Below are 15674 nucleotides of genomic sequence, written 5' to 3'. Positions count from 1 at the left end.
GACGCCTTATTTCTTACTATCTTCATCATTGCTCTTGGAATATCTGTTATCCCAAATTCTTGTGTTCAATACTAGTGGATATCAGCTATTTAAAATATTATAATGATATACTTACTCTCTAGAATATTAGGTATGTAGATGAAAATTTACTTTCATGCAAATATGAAGTTGGGAAGGCAAAAGCTATAGAATTTGGTAGAGTATATTGTTTATTCTGGTCTCTTGGAGGTTAAATTTGATTGGCCCCTAACCTTAAGAAGGAAACCACATTTTCTTTATCCATTCTTCTGTTGAGGGATATCTGGATTGTTTTCAGTTTCTGGCTAATACGAATAAAGGTGCTATGAACATAGTTGAGCAAGTGTTCTTGTGGGAAGTTAGAACATTTTTGGGTATATGCTCAGGGGTGGTGTAGCTGGGTCTTGAGGTAGAACTATTCCCAGTTTTCTGAGAAACCATCAAATTGATTTTCAGAAGAAACTGTGGTTCATTTATACCCTGGAATACTACTCAGCTATTAAAAACAAGAACAACATGAATTTTTCAGCCAAGTGGGTGGAACTAGAAAATATCATTCTGAGTGTGGTAACCTAGACCCAAAAAGACATGCATGGTATGTACTCATAAGTATATATTTGCCATAAGTACAGGATGACCACACTACAATCCACAGGCCCAAAGAAGCCAAATGACAAAGGAAGATACTTAAATCTTTCTCAGAGGGGAAATAAAATAGGAGGTGGATGGGGCTGGGTGGGGGGCAGCAGGATCAGAATGGAAATTGGCAATGGGAGGGTATCTCTAGGACATGCCAGAGACCTGGGACTGGGGAGGCCCCAGGGTATCTATGAAGATGATTTTAGCTGAGACTCCTAGCAGTGGGAAATATGGAACCTGAAGTGTCCACCTCCTATAGCCAGGCAGGACTCCCAGTGGAGGGATAAGGACAACAACTGACTCACCAAACCTTCCACCCAAAACCTATCCTGACTGTAAGATGTACAGGGACAAGATAGAGCAGAGACAGAGGGAATGGCCAAACAATCACTGGCACAACCTGAGACCTATCCCATGGACAAGAACCAATCCCTGACACTATTTATGATGCTGTTTTGCTTGCAGACAGAAGCCTAGCATAACTATCCTCTGAAAGGTTCCACTCAACACTTGACCTAAACAGATGCAGAGACCCACAGCCAAACATTAGACAGAGCTTGAGGAGTCTTGTGGAAAAGTGGAGGAAAGGATTGAGGACCAAAAGAAGATAGGGACTCCACAAGAAAAGCAACAAACCCTTAGTGGCTCCTAGAAACTGAACCACCAACCAAAGAGCAACCATGAGCTGGGCATACACCCTCATCCTTCTCCCAACTGTACATATTTACCAGAAGTGCAGCTTGGTCTTCATGCAAGTCCCACAACAACTGGAAGAGGAACTGTCCCCAAATCTTTTGCTTGCCTATGGATCCCTTTCCTCTAACTGGGATGCCTTGTCTGGCCTCAGTGGGAAAGGATGCTCCTAGTTCTACAGAGACTTGATATGCCAAGGTGGGATGATACTGAGGGAAGGGGTCTCTCCCTTCTCAGAGGAGAAAGTGAAGAGAATTGATGGAGGGGCTATGTGAGGAGGAGACTTGAAGGAAAGGGGGTTGGGTATTGGGGTATAAAGTGAAAAAATAACTTAGCAAAATTAAAAAAAGAAGAAGGAAACCAAAGACTCCTAATAATCAATATCATATACAGAGAAAGAATAGTTTCTCAGGAAGGAACTGAAAGGCCCTAATGAAAACTATGGTCAGTTCTCTGTTTAGGACAATTTGTTACCCCATCTTTTAATGCTTCATTGTCTAAGGTAAGTTTTTATATAGAAAAGACTTTTTGAAATAAAGTGTTCTTCCTTTCTCTCCTATTTATTTCAAGGCTATGTAATTATGACTTAAGGACTTCAAGTGACACAGACCACTGAAATATGTGAACACTTGCAAAAATATTAAATATGTCAAGAGATATCTGTAGAAGAGGTTTTCTTCCTTCCAATGTTCTTAAACTGCTTCTAGATAAAGAGACTGATATACACTGGGAGGAATGAGTATGATGCAGCGTCATGGGGATGCTCATCAAATCAATCTGTAATGTTGGCCAGAGACTCACAGGTGGAATGGAACTAAGGTAGATGATGCTCACTTTGCACTGGGGATGGTTTACAGTTGCTGCTACTCTTTATGCCCAAGCATTGCTTTCAAAAGAGAGTAAAAGTCAACAACAAATGGGCAGAATTCCAGAGAAGTACAACTATTTTCAGAGGTTATGTGACCTGAAAGAGGGTTATGATCAATAAATCATTAATCAAGTCCTGGAAAAGTAAATACATGTGGTCATGTTTTGCCCATTCATGGCTCTTGACCACTTGGATGGTCTTCATACATTGCAATTCTTGCTCCAATGGCTGCAATATTGATTTGCATCAGAACAATTTTGCAATCTGTTGCATGCTGTCTTGTGTACTGCTCCATCTTTCTATCACTACATACTAACCTTTGAAGATATCCACTGGTTGATTTTATTTGCCTCTACTTCTTTAGAAGATGAGATTGAAGTGTCTAGAAGTTCACCAACTTACAGATGGGGAGGAGCAGGGTTAAGATCAGAATTCTGGTTTATTGGTTACTGGTCTGATGTTTCCTAGTAAATCTTAGGAGCAAGTTTGAAAGTGAGAAGAAAGATACCAACATATCCAGGGAACTAAAGAGCACAAGATTTTCCATATCTCAAGTAATAGGAAACTTAGCTCAGCTACTTATAAAAGAAAGCAGTTCATTTGTTGGTATAACTGAAAAGTCTGGGATAGACTGATCTTCATCTTCCAAACGCTTGTCTAAAAGATTTTTTTCTCAAATCTGGGCAATCTTTTATTCTATTTACTCTTCAGCCAGAGTCTTCTCATATGACATAAAGATAGACAACTAACTTCAGGTCTCAGCTTTATTGTCTAACAAGGCCAACAATACCAGTGAGAACAAATTCTACTTTCCCCACAGAAATGTCAATAGTTTTGCTCCAAACTTTGGCATTGGTTTTTCATGGTGATAATTTAGGCATGTGTCAGGATATGTGATAATTTATAGAATTGGCCTGCTTCATAAGACTATGATCAAGGTGGAAGATGGGGAACAGTCTTTAGTGGCATCAACTAGTGAATATGGATATGGTTCTCAGAAGAAGGATGGACTGATGCTTGAACTGAAAAACAAAAAGTCAATCCAGTTGGTCTAACAAAGTTATTTTTACTTATGTATTTCACCTCACTTTTGAATAAGAAGTGAAAACCAGAGGAACAGCTAGGGCATGCATGTATGAAGTAGCCCTGTGGGAAGTTCTTTTACATGTTTCTTTGTCTACACATTTGGCACACATTTGGCTACCAAAGCACATCCTCATATTATAGTTTCCTACTTGAATCACTTGTGTGGCATGCTCTTCTTTTTTTGCAGGACTCTGCTTGCACACTCTCTCAATTTTATACAGGGGGCATTTCAGGTAGGATTAGATAGGATACTGTTAAGAGCTAGATGTGTATCTCTACCTAATATTCATGATGAAGCCCAAATCTCTAATGTGGTAGCATCTGGAGGTTATGATCATTAGAAGGAAATCAGGTTTAGAAGAAATCATAAGGATAAAGTTCTGCTATGAAAAGCAAGAGGCATGAACTTTTCTTTATCACCATGTGAGTGTTCAGGGCAAAGGCAGTAACTTACAACTCATAACAAAGGCTTTCAATAGAACTTTCCCACAATGGTACACTGAGCTCAAACTTCCATTCTTCTTAATGATGAAAAAAGCCATCTAGTCATGAAACACACATATGGTAGTCAAGCTGACCATATAATCAGAACTTACATCCCATGATCACATCTTCCAGTTTCTTATTATTTTTCTTTTCCTATTAGTTCCATCTTGTGATAAAATATCATAACCCAAAACAACTGAAGGCATTTTAGGTTTATTCCAGGTTACGTTCCATCACAGCAGAAAGCCGCAATGGTAAGAACTTGGTCACATGGTCACATTACTTGTAATAAACAAAAGTGTAATGAATTGAATACATTTTCAATTGCTTGTTTGCTTGTAACTTGTTCTCAGTTTGCTTTTATTACATTAATAGAGTTCAAGATCTTCACCCTTGGCTAGGGAGCTGCCCACAGTAGGCTGTTTTCCCGTCCCACCAATTAACTATGATAATCCTCTACAGTCATGCCCGTATAGACAATCCTTCATTAAGACTGTCTTCCTAGGTGATTCTAGATTATAACATTGAAAAAGCTAACCACCACAGGTAGAAAATCACACCAAAATTTTATTTTATCCAAGAGGACAATGCCTGATCATAATCATTGCTGTCTCCACTGTCATAGACAACTACTCCATTGTCACCCTTTAAAAATAAGAGCAATGTAAGTAGTTTCAGTTCTGGATTTCTAGTAGAACTCAAGTACTACATGACTTACAAGCATTCCAGTTCTTGTGTTTTAGGGCTACTGCCAATTGTCAACTTGATAGAATTTAGAATTCAGAGAAGACAGGCCTCTGGGAATAGCTGGGGGAAAATTATCTTGATTATGTTCATGCAAGTGGGAAAGCCTTCTGTGTCAATTTGATTCAAGATAGACTTGTCTGAGAAGATGGAACCTCAATTGAGAAGATGTCCCTACCAGCCTGGCCTTATGGTAAGCCTGTGGAGTATTTTCTTGACTGATAATTGATGTGGGAGGACACAGTTCACTGTGGGTAGTGTAGTGCCATCCTTTGGTAGGCAGATCCCGCAAGCCAGCCACAAATCCTTTAATCTATAATGGTGTTCTGCCTATCAGATAGGCTAGGGCAGTGGTAGTTAAAGGCTTATGGGAGTAACCAACCAATATTTTATTTGACTTAAGGCCAACTTCACAAGTTGATACCCATACCCAACCCTGCTTGGGTGATTCAAAACCAGATAGCTCAGATACTTAGCTTAAAACTAAATACTACTGATCTTTAAAAAAAAAAAAAAAGTAGCCACAAAGATATTCTGCTGTACTCATAGGTCAATGTCTTCCTCGGCCATCATTAGAGAAGCTTCCTTCTGTAGCAAATGAAAGCAAATACAGAGACCCACAAACAGACATTATGCAAGAAGGGAGAGATGTTAGAATACCTAGCCTTAAATAGGATGTCTCCATTAAATCCTTTCCCTCAGGACTCAGGAAACCCATTAGAAAAGGAGACAGAAAGAACATAAGAGCCAGAGGGGATGGAGGATCCCAAGAAGTTGGGCCCTTTAAATCTACATAATCAAAGCTCATATGAATTCCCAGAATCTGAGGGGGCATATACAGGGTCTGCAGAGGTTTGTCTCATGTCCTGGGCTTAACCCAGTTTCTTTCTAGCATCGCTTTTCCTTGATATACCTGTTGGTAGACAATGACACACAGCACCAAGGTTCCAGCAGGCTTGTTTTTGAGGACTATAAATACTACTGTTAAAGAACAATGTTACTTCAGATTCATAATCTTATTTCTTAACATGTGTTTCCTAAATACAGTATACTTTAAGGTCATTATTAATAAAAGTAAAAAAGAGACAGTTATTCTCTCCAAATAACCTCTTGATAATGTTTCTTGATTAGTGACTAGCTAGAAAGAAGGTTGTAGTATTGTAGGGAGACCCATGATAACTTACAGAGAAAGCATTTAGATGGGTAACTATCCCCTAACTTCTCCATTGTGTCTTGGTGGTAGAATGGCTTTGAAGAGATGTGAACTCACACATCTTTTCTTAGGTGAAACACTTCCTCAAATTTAGTTCCTGAAATGGTTTTCTATATGGAAATAAATCTGTGAGTCAGACCAAAATGATAGGACCATATCTTTCTATCAGATGGTTTAATGAATGAATGTCCATACACAACACTCACATGTGTATGTGTGTACACAAACAGTATGATTAAAACCTTAATTGATCCAACAGATTAATTTTAAAGAAGGAAGTTTTACGTTATCTTAGACACTTTTCCAAAGTGTCATTGTGTTCCTCAAAGCTCATTTGAGCTTAGTGGCAGAATCATATGTCTCTATACATGACAGTCAATGTGCTGGTTGCCATGTTACTGGTTCTGGCCATAATTCATACTTACTAAATAACAGAGAAGCATAGCAGGGAAGATTTTGAATGCCTTCACTCTTCCATTATTCTTTATATCACTGTCAAGTATATGATAATTCTAAATTAAGGAAGAGCAGAGATGGGAAGACCCACACAGATCATAGGAAGAAACAAGCTAAAATATCAGCTAGACTCCCTGTTAAATATGCAACTCAACAGTATTCAAATAGGATTCATTCAGTTGTGACAGGTCTACTGGTTTTGCATAGGAACATCATAAACGAGGCAGAAGGAAGTTCAATGAGGAGGCACATGCAATTAGGAAAGTTTGGCTAACACTTGAGCGAAGTGAACTGTGTAGGTTAATCTCAGCTGTGTATATCACAGCACTGTACTTAGCTCATGTGTGCTTGGAGCCATAGTACTGACTCTTGGCCAAATCCATGTAAAAGATAATAACTGGTGATTAACATAGCCCTGTAATATTATTACTTAAGATTGACCAGGGGCAACCTGTTCATTGAAAGTGTTCAGTTGGCTGGTTTTTATCCATTTCTCATTATGCCTTGTAGTTTTTGGTGTTGGTCTCTCTCATCATGCAGCTTATTTTGAATGGCCAAAGGAATGAAAAAATAACCTTCCCTGGACTATGCTCTGGCTCATTCAAGAGCCTTACCACAGAATTGTGTTATAAATAGAATTGTTTCCATATTATTGCCTCTAGCCTGAAATCACACACACACACACACACACACACACACACACACATACACACACACACACACACACACACACACACACACACACACACACGCACGCACACACACACATGTCTAGGTTCTCATTTTAAAGCTATGACCCTCTATATTTTTAACAATGGTTAAATTTTTAACCATTTAATAATAATAAGTTAAATTATTTGAATTATCTCTCATAGTTGTGGGTTGAAAGTAAAATAAAATATACTTCTAAAAAAATGAACTTTATTTGTTCCTTTTTGTTAAGACTATTCTACAAGTTCTGCTAATGAAGATTTTCTTCTCCCTTGTTATCTCTGCTGTTCACAAATCATCACCGTGGTACTCAAGCATCATCTTTAATAGATAGAACCACATTTCAAGACAGAAGTATCAATATTCTTTTTTAAAAAAAAATCTTTCCTCTTTAAATGAGGAAAAACGCAGCTAGTACTATGAAAAAAATACTAGAAAAACAAGATAATGTGTCACTGAATCCTGAATGGCATATTCCTGACAAAACAAAGTAGATTTGTGTAAAGATTACATAGGACATTAGACCCCAGATAGCACCACCATATTTTAGATTTTCCTTGCCAGTTTGGGTAAACTAAATTATTGACTGTATATTTATTGGATCATAGCAGAGCCATTTTTAATGAAATTGTAGGACAGGCATACAATTATTGTTCAATGGGACTTTGACATCTGTACATTCTTCTGTCACTGATTTAATTTACTAATTTATAACACTATTTTTGTAATATGGAAATATGCTCCTAATGAAGGATTTGACAAGCTTACACATAATGTATTCTCAAGTTCTTGTTTACATGATGACATACATAGATCTCCCTCAATATTTTTCCAAGGTCTTCAAGGCAATTAGAGAGGTTTTGTATCTTCTGAAGACATAAGTATCAAAGGCCATTGTGCCATACAGAGAACCACGGTGCCCAACCTTTATCCCAGTTACCTGAAAAGAGTGGGAAATAATGAGATTTCATTCTTGTTAGACATAGATGACACAAACATGTGTAGGAATCAATGCAAAAATCGCAGATAGACCACTTGCCCTCTGTCAAACACCACTGGGCAGCCTCTAAGCTTGGCATTAGACATAGTGGGGAATTCAGCTGCACATGTCAGCATGACCCCACATAACCCCATGCAGTAACTGAGTGCTTACTATGTTATACTCTGTGTTGAACTCCCCTGAGATTTAGAATTATTACAATGTAGAAGTAGAGACAGAAAGTGAAACCATGATACCAGAAATACTCCCAAACTGTATTAAATTTTAAGTTAGAAATGACAAATAAATTTCAAGAATAAATGTGGAGTATCGATTATGATTTGAAGGTAAGTTTGATTATATTAAAATCATTTATGGACAGGAATTTATGGTCTATTTAGACAAGGAAGAAATCTTTCTATGTTTCTAGAATATAATGTTTACTAGAAACAGAAAAGTAGATCAGGCTAGATGTTACACAGCTTATGCTCACAAAGAGATTGAATCTTGGCATCACCCACAGAAGAATATTTTTAAGTGAAAGAACAATATTATAAATCTGTTTATCCCCCAACATGCTACTTTTTTTTCAAGTAAGGGTTTCTCTGTATAGCTCCAGCTATCCTGAAACTCTCTCTATGTAGACCAGACCAGCCTCAAACTTAGAGATCTACCTGTCTCTGCCTCCTGAGTACTAGAATTAAAGGCATGTGCCACCACGACATACCTTCATATCTGTTTCTTCAGTAGTATCTGATAGCATGGATTGATGAAAAGCAACATTACTAGTACATAGCGTAATAAGTGAAGCATAAGAAGATGAGGAAGGCTTAGATCCTTTGCAAGAAGGAGAGAACCAGTGATGGGAAGATGCACAGGGTCTTTGAGAACTTTGAAAACTTTGGAGAGGAGATGCAGACATGGTTGTTAGTAACTTTCTGTGTACCAAGAACTATCTTTAGACAGTTTCTGGAAGAAGAAAATGCTGAAAATTGTCCATCTGTGTGATATTGCTTTGTTTGAATAGAAAGAGCTATATAGAGTCCCAAAAGAGCTCTCGTTCCTGTTTACCAGTATGACTTTTTACTAGAGATGATTTTTTTTTTTTAAAGACAGGATCTTCTATAGCCCAGGTTCACCACAAACTCACTGTAATTTACTCTAGCTTTAAGCCACAGACCCCGTTGCCTTTGAGTCTGGGTGCTGGGATTACAGGTTAGTTTTGCACAATGATCACTGTGTGTGTTGGGGGAACAGGTACTGGTGGTTGGTACTGGTCCATGCTAGGCAAACAATCTGCCAACTGAGTCATATCCCATGTATATTATTGAGATGTATATTTTGTTCTAAAATTGCCTTATCCCAGAATTTATTTTAATGTAAATATTATGTAAGTGATATATCACCAAAATTCATCACATCTTTGTTAAATCAAGGTGTGAAGGAAACTACTAAAGAGGGTTAAAGAGAAAGAATGCATGGATAAAACTGTCTTCTCCAGAATTGTGAGGAATTCATTATGAGTAAATATTTATAATCATGCCAAAGCATCTAAGATATTCTAATGGCCCTTTAAGATGTCTAAGACTTCAGCTTCTTCAAACTTCGTGTTTCCATCATTTGATATGGGTCTATTTGGCATCATCCCAGCCACTGGTCCAGCCCCCACCCCTGTTTCTAAAACATCTTTTGTACACAGTATAAGTGTAGTATATTTTCTGATAAACTTGAACTCAGCCCATATTCCTGAACAAGTTCATTTTTAGACACGCCTAAAAATACAAAAGGTGTTGATTATAAAATTCAGTATGCCAGGAAAATCTTTGCTTTGCTAATCTGAGGAAAATGGAACTTGAAAAGATCAGAAAAGGCACAATTTCTAAATTAGTTTAGGTTTTATAAGACACAAAAAAGTTGTACATGTGCATTTGAAGTTGTCAGTGGACAACTTCAGTAATTCTTTAGGAGCTGTTTTCTTTAGTTACATCTGTCTATCTATCTATCTATCTATCTATCTATCTATCTATCTATCTATCTACCTCTATCTATCTATCTATCTATCTATCTATCTATCTTTCTATCTATCTATTATCTATCATTTATTTATCTCATATGTCATATCTATCATCTACATATTGTTTATATATATATGTATGTATCTATCTCATATATAATCTATATATCTACATATGTTTCTATGTATCTGTCTCATATATCATTTATGTATATATGTATGTGTGTATGTATATATGTATGTATGTATGTATGTATATATGTGTGTCTCATCTATCTATATTCCCATCTCTTTAAACAGGGTCTCTCAGTGTCTGTCATAGAATAGACCATGTAAGTTATGATAGTTACTACCACTTTCACTAGTCTTAAGCCTAAGGGTTCTTCCTGTTTGCATTGCCATAGTCCTGGGATTACCAATACACTGCCATATCTGTTTTTTTTTATGTGGATTCTGAGACTATAACTAAGGCAAAAACTTTCTAGACAGAGCTATGCCTCAGTAAAGACAACCTTCTACCCTCTCCTGCTTTTGACAGCTATGAGTCCTTGTTGAGTTGTTCTCTGAGGTTCAGTTTTTAAACTTGTAAAATGAGGGTAATATAGTCAAATTTATAAGGATGGTTCAAGTTTTATGTAAAAAAAAGGTCTGTTTTACAGTCTGCTTATCCCTTTGCATACCACAAACCCTTGAATTGTGTGTTAATAGTTCAGGCAGTGACTAGAGTAGCAAGTCTCTGGCTTTCATTCCTGACCTAAGTTTGTTGAAATATACCTCATTTCAAATGTCACTGTGTTGAAGGGCAGGGCTCTAACTGGTGTGGAAAGAGTGAGGCAGTTATGTGAGTTTGAAAGTAAGACTATGCCCACAGGTCATCTCTGTCCCCATACTGGGTATTTATGATTCTACACAGGATCCAATGCTAGCTACACATATGATACTCAGCTAGCTATACATACGATACACCCCACAGTGCACAGAAAGGATGAGGCATTATAGATGGGTTTTCCGTGAAAATTTACTAGATTGCATGCTGTTGAGAGGAGTGATGAGTTCAGGCAGCAGCTGCAGTTGTACATTGAGAATGAAGAATTCCACTCTCACGGTGGTTTCCTTGGCAGAGCACATCATTTTTGGAACATATTCGTTGTATCTCACCAAATGGAACAACATTGTCCAGTGGTGTTTTGGGAAGAACATAGACATTGACTAACACCACAGAGAGAGGATATTGTCACTTTTGCTTGACTTGAAAGCAAATCATGGTTATTTTGATGTGTCTGGTTACCCACAAACTCAGCATAGCTAAGGAAAAGATCAATTTTCAAAGCACTCCTGCACTGACTCAATGAGGTATGACTGTAAAGAGAGTAATAAATTATGCTTTCAGCATTGCTTGAAGAGACCAGTCACCACTGGACTGTGTGTGTGTGTGTGTGTGTGTGTGTGCTGTATCCTTTACAAACACTGCACCTACCACATAATTTAATACTACAAAAAGTTAAAAAAAAAAAAAACTCCTACATCTTAGTTTTATGTTTTAAAACATCTTTCTGCTTGATTCTAAATTGTCCACAACCAATGATCTAGAAGAAAATGGTACCTTGAGGACAATCAATAGATGTATTTTCACACAGGCACAGGATACGCCATCTCTGCAGCATTATTGTAGGGATCTCACGCTGTCAGCATCTCCTCTGAGGAATGAACTGCTGAAGCTTTCCGTTTTATGAAGGCTTCATATTCATAAGGCGATGGCTCTGCTTGCTCTTGGCAGACCGTACACTCCCTCTGTTAAACTGGAAGTCATTTATCTGAATTGAGGCCCACTATTGGAACAAGCTGAACAAGAACTCACAACGCACATAAAAGCTTTTGGAAGAGACCTGGGATTGGCTCTGGGGGTGGATATAATTCAAATGCAAATGCACTTCATCAGAGGTTTGCCTTAGATGCCAAATTTGGGGGCAAAAAAAGGACCAACTACTGATCATTTGCTCTTTTCTCCCCCCAAAAAACAGAAAGCCAACTGTACAGTCAATATTCCTTCTTTCAAAATAGTGTCATAAAAGGCAAGAAGAAAGCATTATAATGGCTAGTCCATCATTACAGAGGATACTGCCTATGATGCCATTTTACCATTTCATTTTAGGGTGGGCTTTAAAAAGTGAGGAGGGAGGCTGCTGATATCTATATATTATGGAAAAACTTACAGAATTGAAAAACAAGAAAAATAACTGTATTTTAAAGACCACAGAGATGGTTCTGTGAGTACAGTACTTGGATGCGAACATGAGGACCTGAGTCTAGATCCCTGGCATCTGCATAGAAGCAAAGCATGATGGCATCTGTCTAGAACCCCAGCACTGGGCCAGGGAGCCAAAACAGGTAAATTCCAGTGCATGTGCTAGCCAACCCGTCTGTTACCAGTGGTTGGAGGATGGGCCAGGTCATTCCTGGTTCTACTTTGCTTATTCAAGAAATTGAAATAAAGGCCCATGTACAGATTTATAAAGTATAAAGTTTACTTTTTTACTTTTTTATTTTAATTTTATTAAAAATAGGTTTTAAAATACAATATAGTTCTTCTATGGTTTTCTCTTCCCCAACTCCTCACATATCTTTCCCACCTCTCTCCTATCTGGATCCAAACCATGTCTATCTCTTGGTAGGAAACAAATATGCATCTAAAAGTAAAAATAAAATAAGTAAGATAAAACATAACAAGAGAAATCAGAATAGGACAAAACAAACAAGAAAAGACCTAAAGAAAAAGGATGAGAAACACATATAAATGTAGAGACTCTCATGTTCACAGACCCAGGAATACCATAAAAACACAAAACTTGAAGCCACAACATATAAATAAAAGTCCATCAAGATTAAAAAAAAAAAGGACAGGGAGCTGGAGGTTGTAGGCGGGTAGTGGAGTGTTATCAGCCGCTGCCACATTGGTTCTCCAGTGGCTGCTGTGTGGTATAGATGGACTGAGCTGGTGGGTGTGTAGAGCAGCAGTCTCAGCAAGGGATCTGCCTGAGTGCAGGTGGCAGGCAAAGGTGGTGCCAAGAGCGGAAACACTGACAGCAAGATCAGCCTCATCTTCAAGGTGTAAATCCGCCTTGCCATGAAGGCATTTTCTACACCATTGACATCAAGAACTCCATGGTAGCCTTCGCCAAAGTTCGATCCTTCAGTAGAGCAGATAGACCAACAGATCACACAAAACTGCCTCCAGATGAAGTCTTTGAATATATTATATCCCAGGGGACTGATATTAAAGACCTCTGTCTATGAGCCACCGAAACCGCAATATTTTTTGCCCAGCTATTGTTCAGTCCAGTCTCACTAGGTTCATCTTCTTCATTCTAGTCACTGAGTTCCTATGGACCTTTCCGCAGGATGCTAGCATGCAATCAGTTCAGTCCAAGCACGTCACCTGGGCATTGTTTTGATGCTGTTGGTGTTGCTGGGAGCTCCTTGATATCCTTTTGAAACAGAAACATCAAATAGTACCTTATTCCAGAGCAATGCATTTGGTTCTGCCTTCACAGAACACAAGATATGTAAAACCCAAGATCGATCAAGTCCTCAGACCTTTAGAAAAAAATCAACCATGGTACAAGCAGTCTAGACCATCTTGGCCCACTTACCTGCTCCAGTACCCGTTGGGAGAAGGAGCCCTTCCTTCTCCAGCCAGGCCTTTGCTCGCTACCCACCAGAAAGCAGTAGAACCAAAAGCACAGAGAACCAAGAGCACAGAGAGGCTCAAGCACACAAAGTCCTAAAGTCAGACCAGAAAACAGGCAACTCAGAAATGACACCAAGAGTCAACTCGTTCCAGGGATTCCTTCGGCTCCAAGATAGGATGTGGATGGTCATGGATGTAGCAGGTGAAGATCTGATATCAATCAAGATGGTCCAGTGAAAGTTGAGATAGACTTTGACTTTGAAAGTGCAAATGCACAATCTAACAAAGAGGAAGTCGACAGAGAATTTCATAATAAACTTAAATTAAAAGAAGATAAACTTGAGAAACAAGAGAAACCTGTACATGGTAAAGAGAAAGGAGACTCTGGAATCTACATGCAAAACAGCGAGGGAATGTTGATGAGGAAGAGCAGTTTGGGTTTAACTACTATTAGAACAAAACCAAGTCCTTCAAAAAGCATAAATGTATGTAGAGTAGCAAATGCTTGTGATTCCTTGCTTAGAGTTGAATTAAAGCAAGATAAATGGAACTGCTAAGTACTTTTTCATCACTGAAACGGTTTTTCTTATCATTCATTAATTCTTTGGCAATTATTTCAAGTTGTCTGCAGATAGGTTGTGCTACTGTGTTTTGAGCCACAGAAAGTTGTGTGTGTTGTGTGTGTGTGTGTGTGTATTTGTGTGTGTATCTTTCTCTTTGTTTGTTTGTTTGTTTGTTTGTTTTTTGGAGATCTTACAATATGAGGTAGCATATTTCGACAATTAGGTCCTGGATGGTAGAGGATTTTGTCAGGCAACTACTGTACACCCGGGTAGATGATGCTTCTTAGGCAAAGGTAACATTTTTATATAATTGTAAAATTCCATTATATTCCATTGCCAAAGAAACATTAAGAACTTTGTGTCGCTGCATAAAAAGCAACTAATTTTCTAAAAGAATAAGCATTTTAAAGTCAAACATACCTGTCCTTGCAGAAGTGGTTATGGCGCCTCTTCACAGCAACAGAACACTGACTAAGATATCTACTTTGACAATCCCTTTCTTCATACCTCTGGTCATCTTGAGAGCAGGGCTAGGGACTCTTGTCACACATCTCCCAATCCACAGTTCCACTCTTTTTATTAAAATCCCTCTGGTCTACAATATCTTAATTTCTTTCTTTATGTTTTCCAGATGAGTCTTTATTATTTTTAAATAGAGTATTTATCTATTCTTTAAGAATAAATAAATATATGTATATAATATATTTTGATTGTATTCCACCCCCCACTCTCTCCCTACAACTTCTTCCAAAACTACCTCCCTGAGTCCCCTTCTAACTTCATGGTTTTGTTATGGTTGTTGTTATTGTTACTGTTGTTTATAACCCACTGAACCCAATTAATGTTCCTTAGTCAGGAATATAGTCTGGTAAGCTCCTCCACCCTCCATGTGATAGGAAGTTGATAGGTTTGGTCTTGTCCAGGTCCTATGCAGGGAACCACTGCTGCTATGAGTTCATTAAGTACAAAGAGCACAATGTTGGTTAAGGAAGGTACCAAGCAAGATCTTCCAGGAGAAAGTGTCATTCCTCAGAATGTATAGGCAGCCAAGAAAATCTGCAGATACTGTTAAGTGTTCTCAGAGGGAAAACATAACCACCCCTTAAGAATTAACAGTGTACATAACCAAAATTAATTGCTCTTAGTTGGCCCATAATAAATACATTTGATGAGTTTCTGAATTAATGATTTCAATTATAGTTATTTATTAATTTATTGTGATATTAACTTTCCTTCTTCAAAACAATAGCTTGCAAATTATATTGCAACACATGAATTTAATTAAAAATTTAGTAATTAAAATGTATTGAATAATATAGGAATTTCTATGATTACTAAGTAGTGAAACTCTCCAGCAATCCTGACAGAGATATCCCCCAGGGAGTTACTAAAGTTAAAAAGTATAGAATAATTCATCCAAGATGGCAGACACCATCTATGAAGGGGGTAATGATGTCTTTCTTTCTTATTGGAGACATGGTCATCTTCACATTTTCTTTTTTTTTTTCCTATCCCT

At 37.9% G+C, this 15674-nt stretch overlaps 1 pseudogene; it reads left to right on the top strand.

Annotated features, from left to right (window-relative positions):
* Nucleotides 1-8213: 8213 nt before the first annotated feature.
* On the top strand, nt 8214-14088 carry LOC116081083 (annotated as a pseudogene).
* Nucleotides 14089-15674: the final 1586 nt, after the last annotated feature.

The sequence above is a fragment of the Mastomys coucha genome, unplaced genomic scaffold, assembly GCF_008632895.1.
Source record: "Mastomys coucha isolate ucsf_1 unplaced genomic scaffold, UCSF_Mcou_1 pScaffold6, whole genome shotgun sequence".
In the NCBI taxonomy this organism is placed as follows: Eukaryota; Metazoa; Chordata; class Mammalia; order Rodentia; family Muridae; genus Mastomys; species Mastomys coucha.
This window is presented reverse-complemented; position numbering and strand designations above follow the sequence as displayed.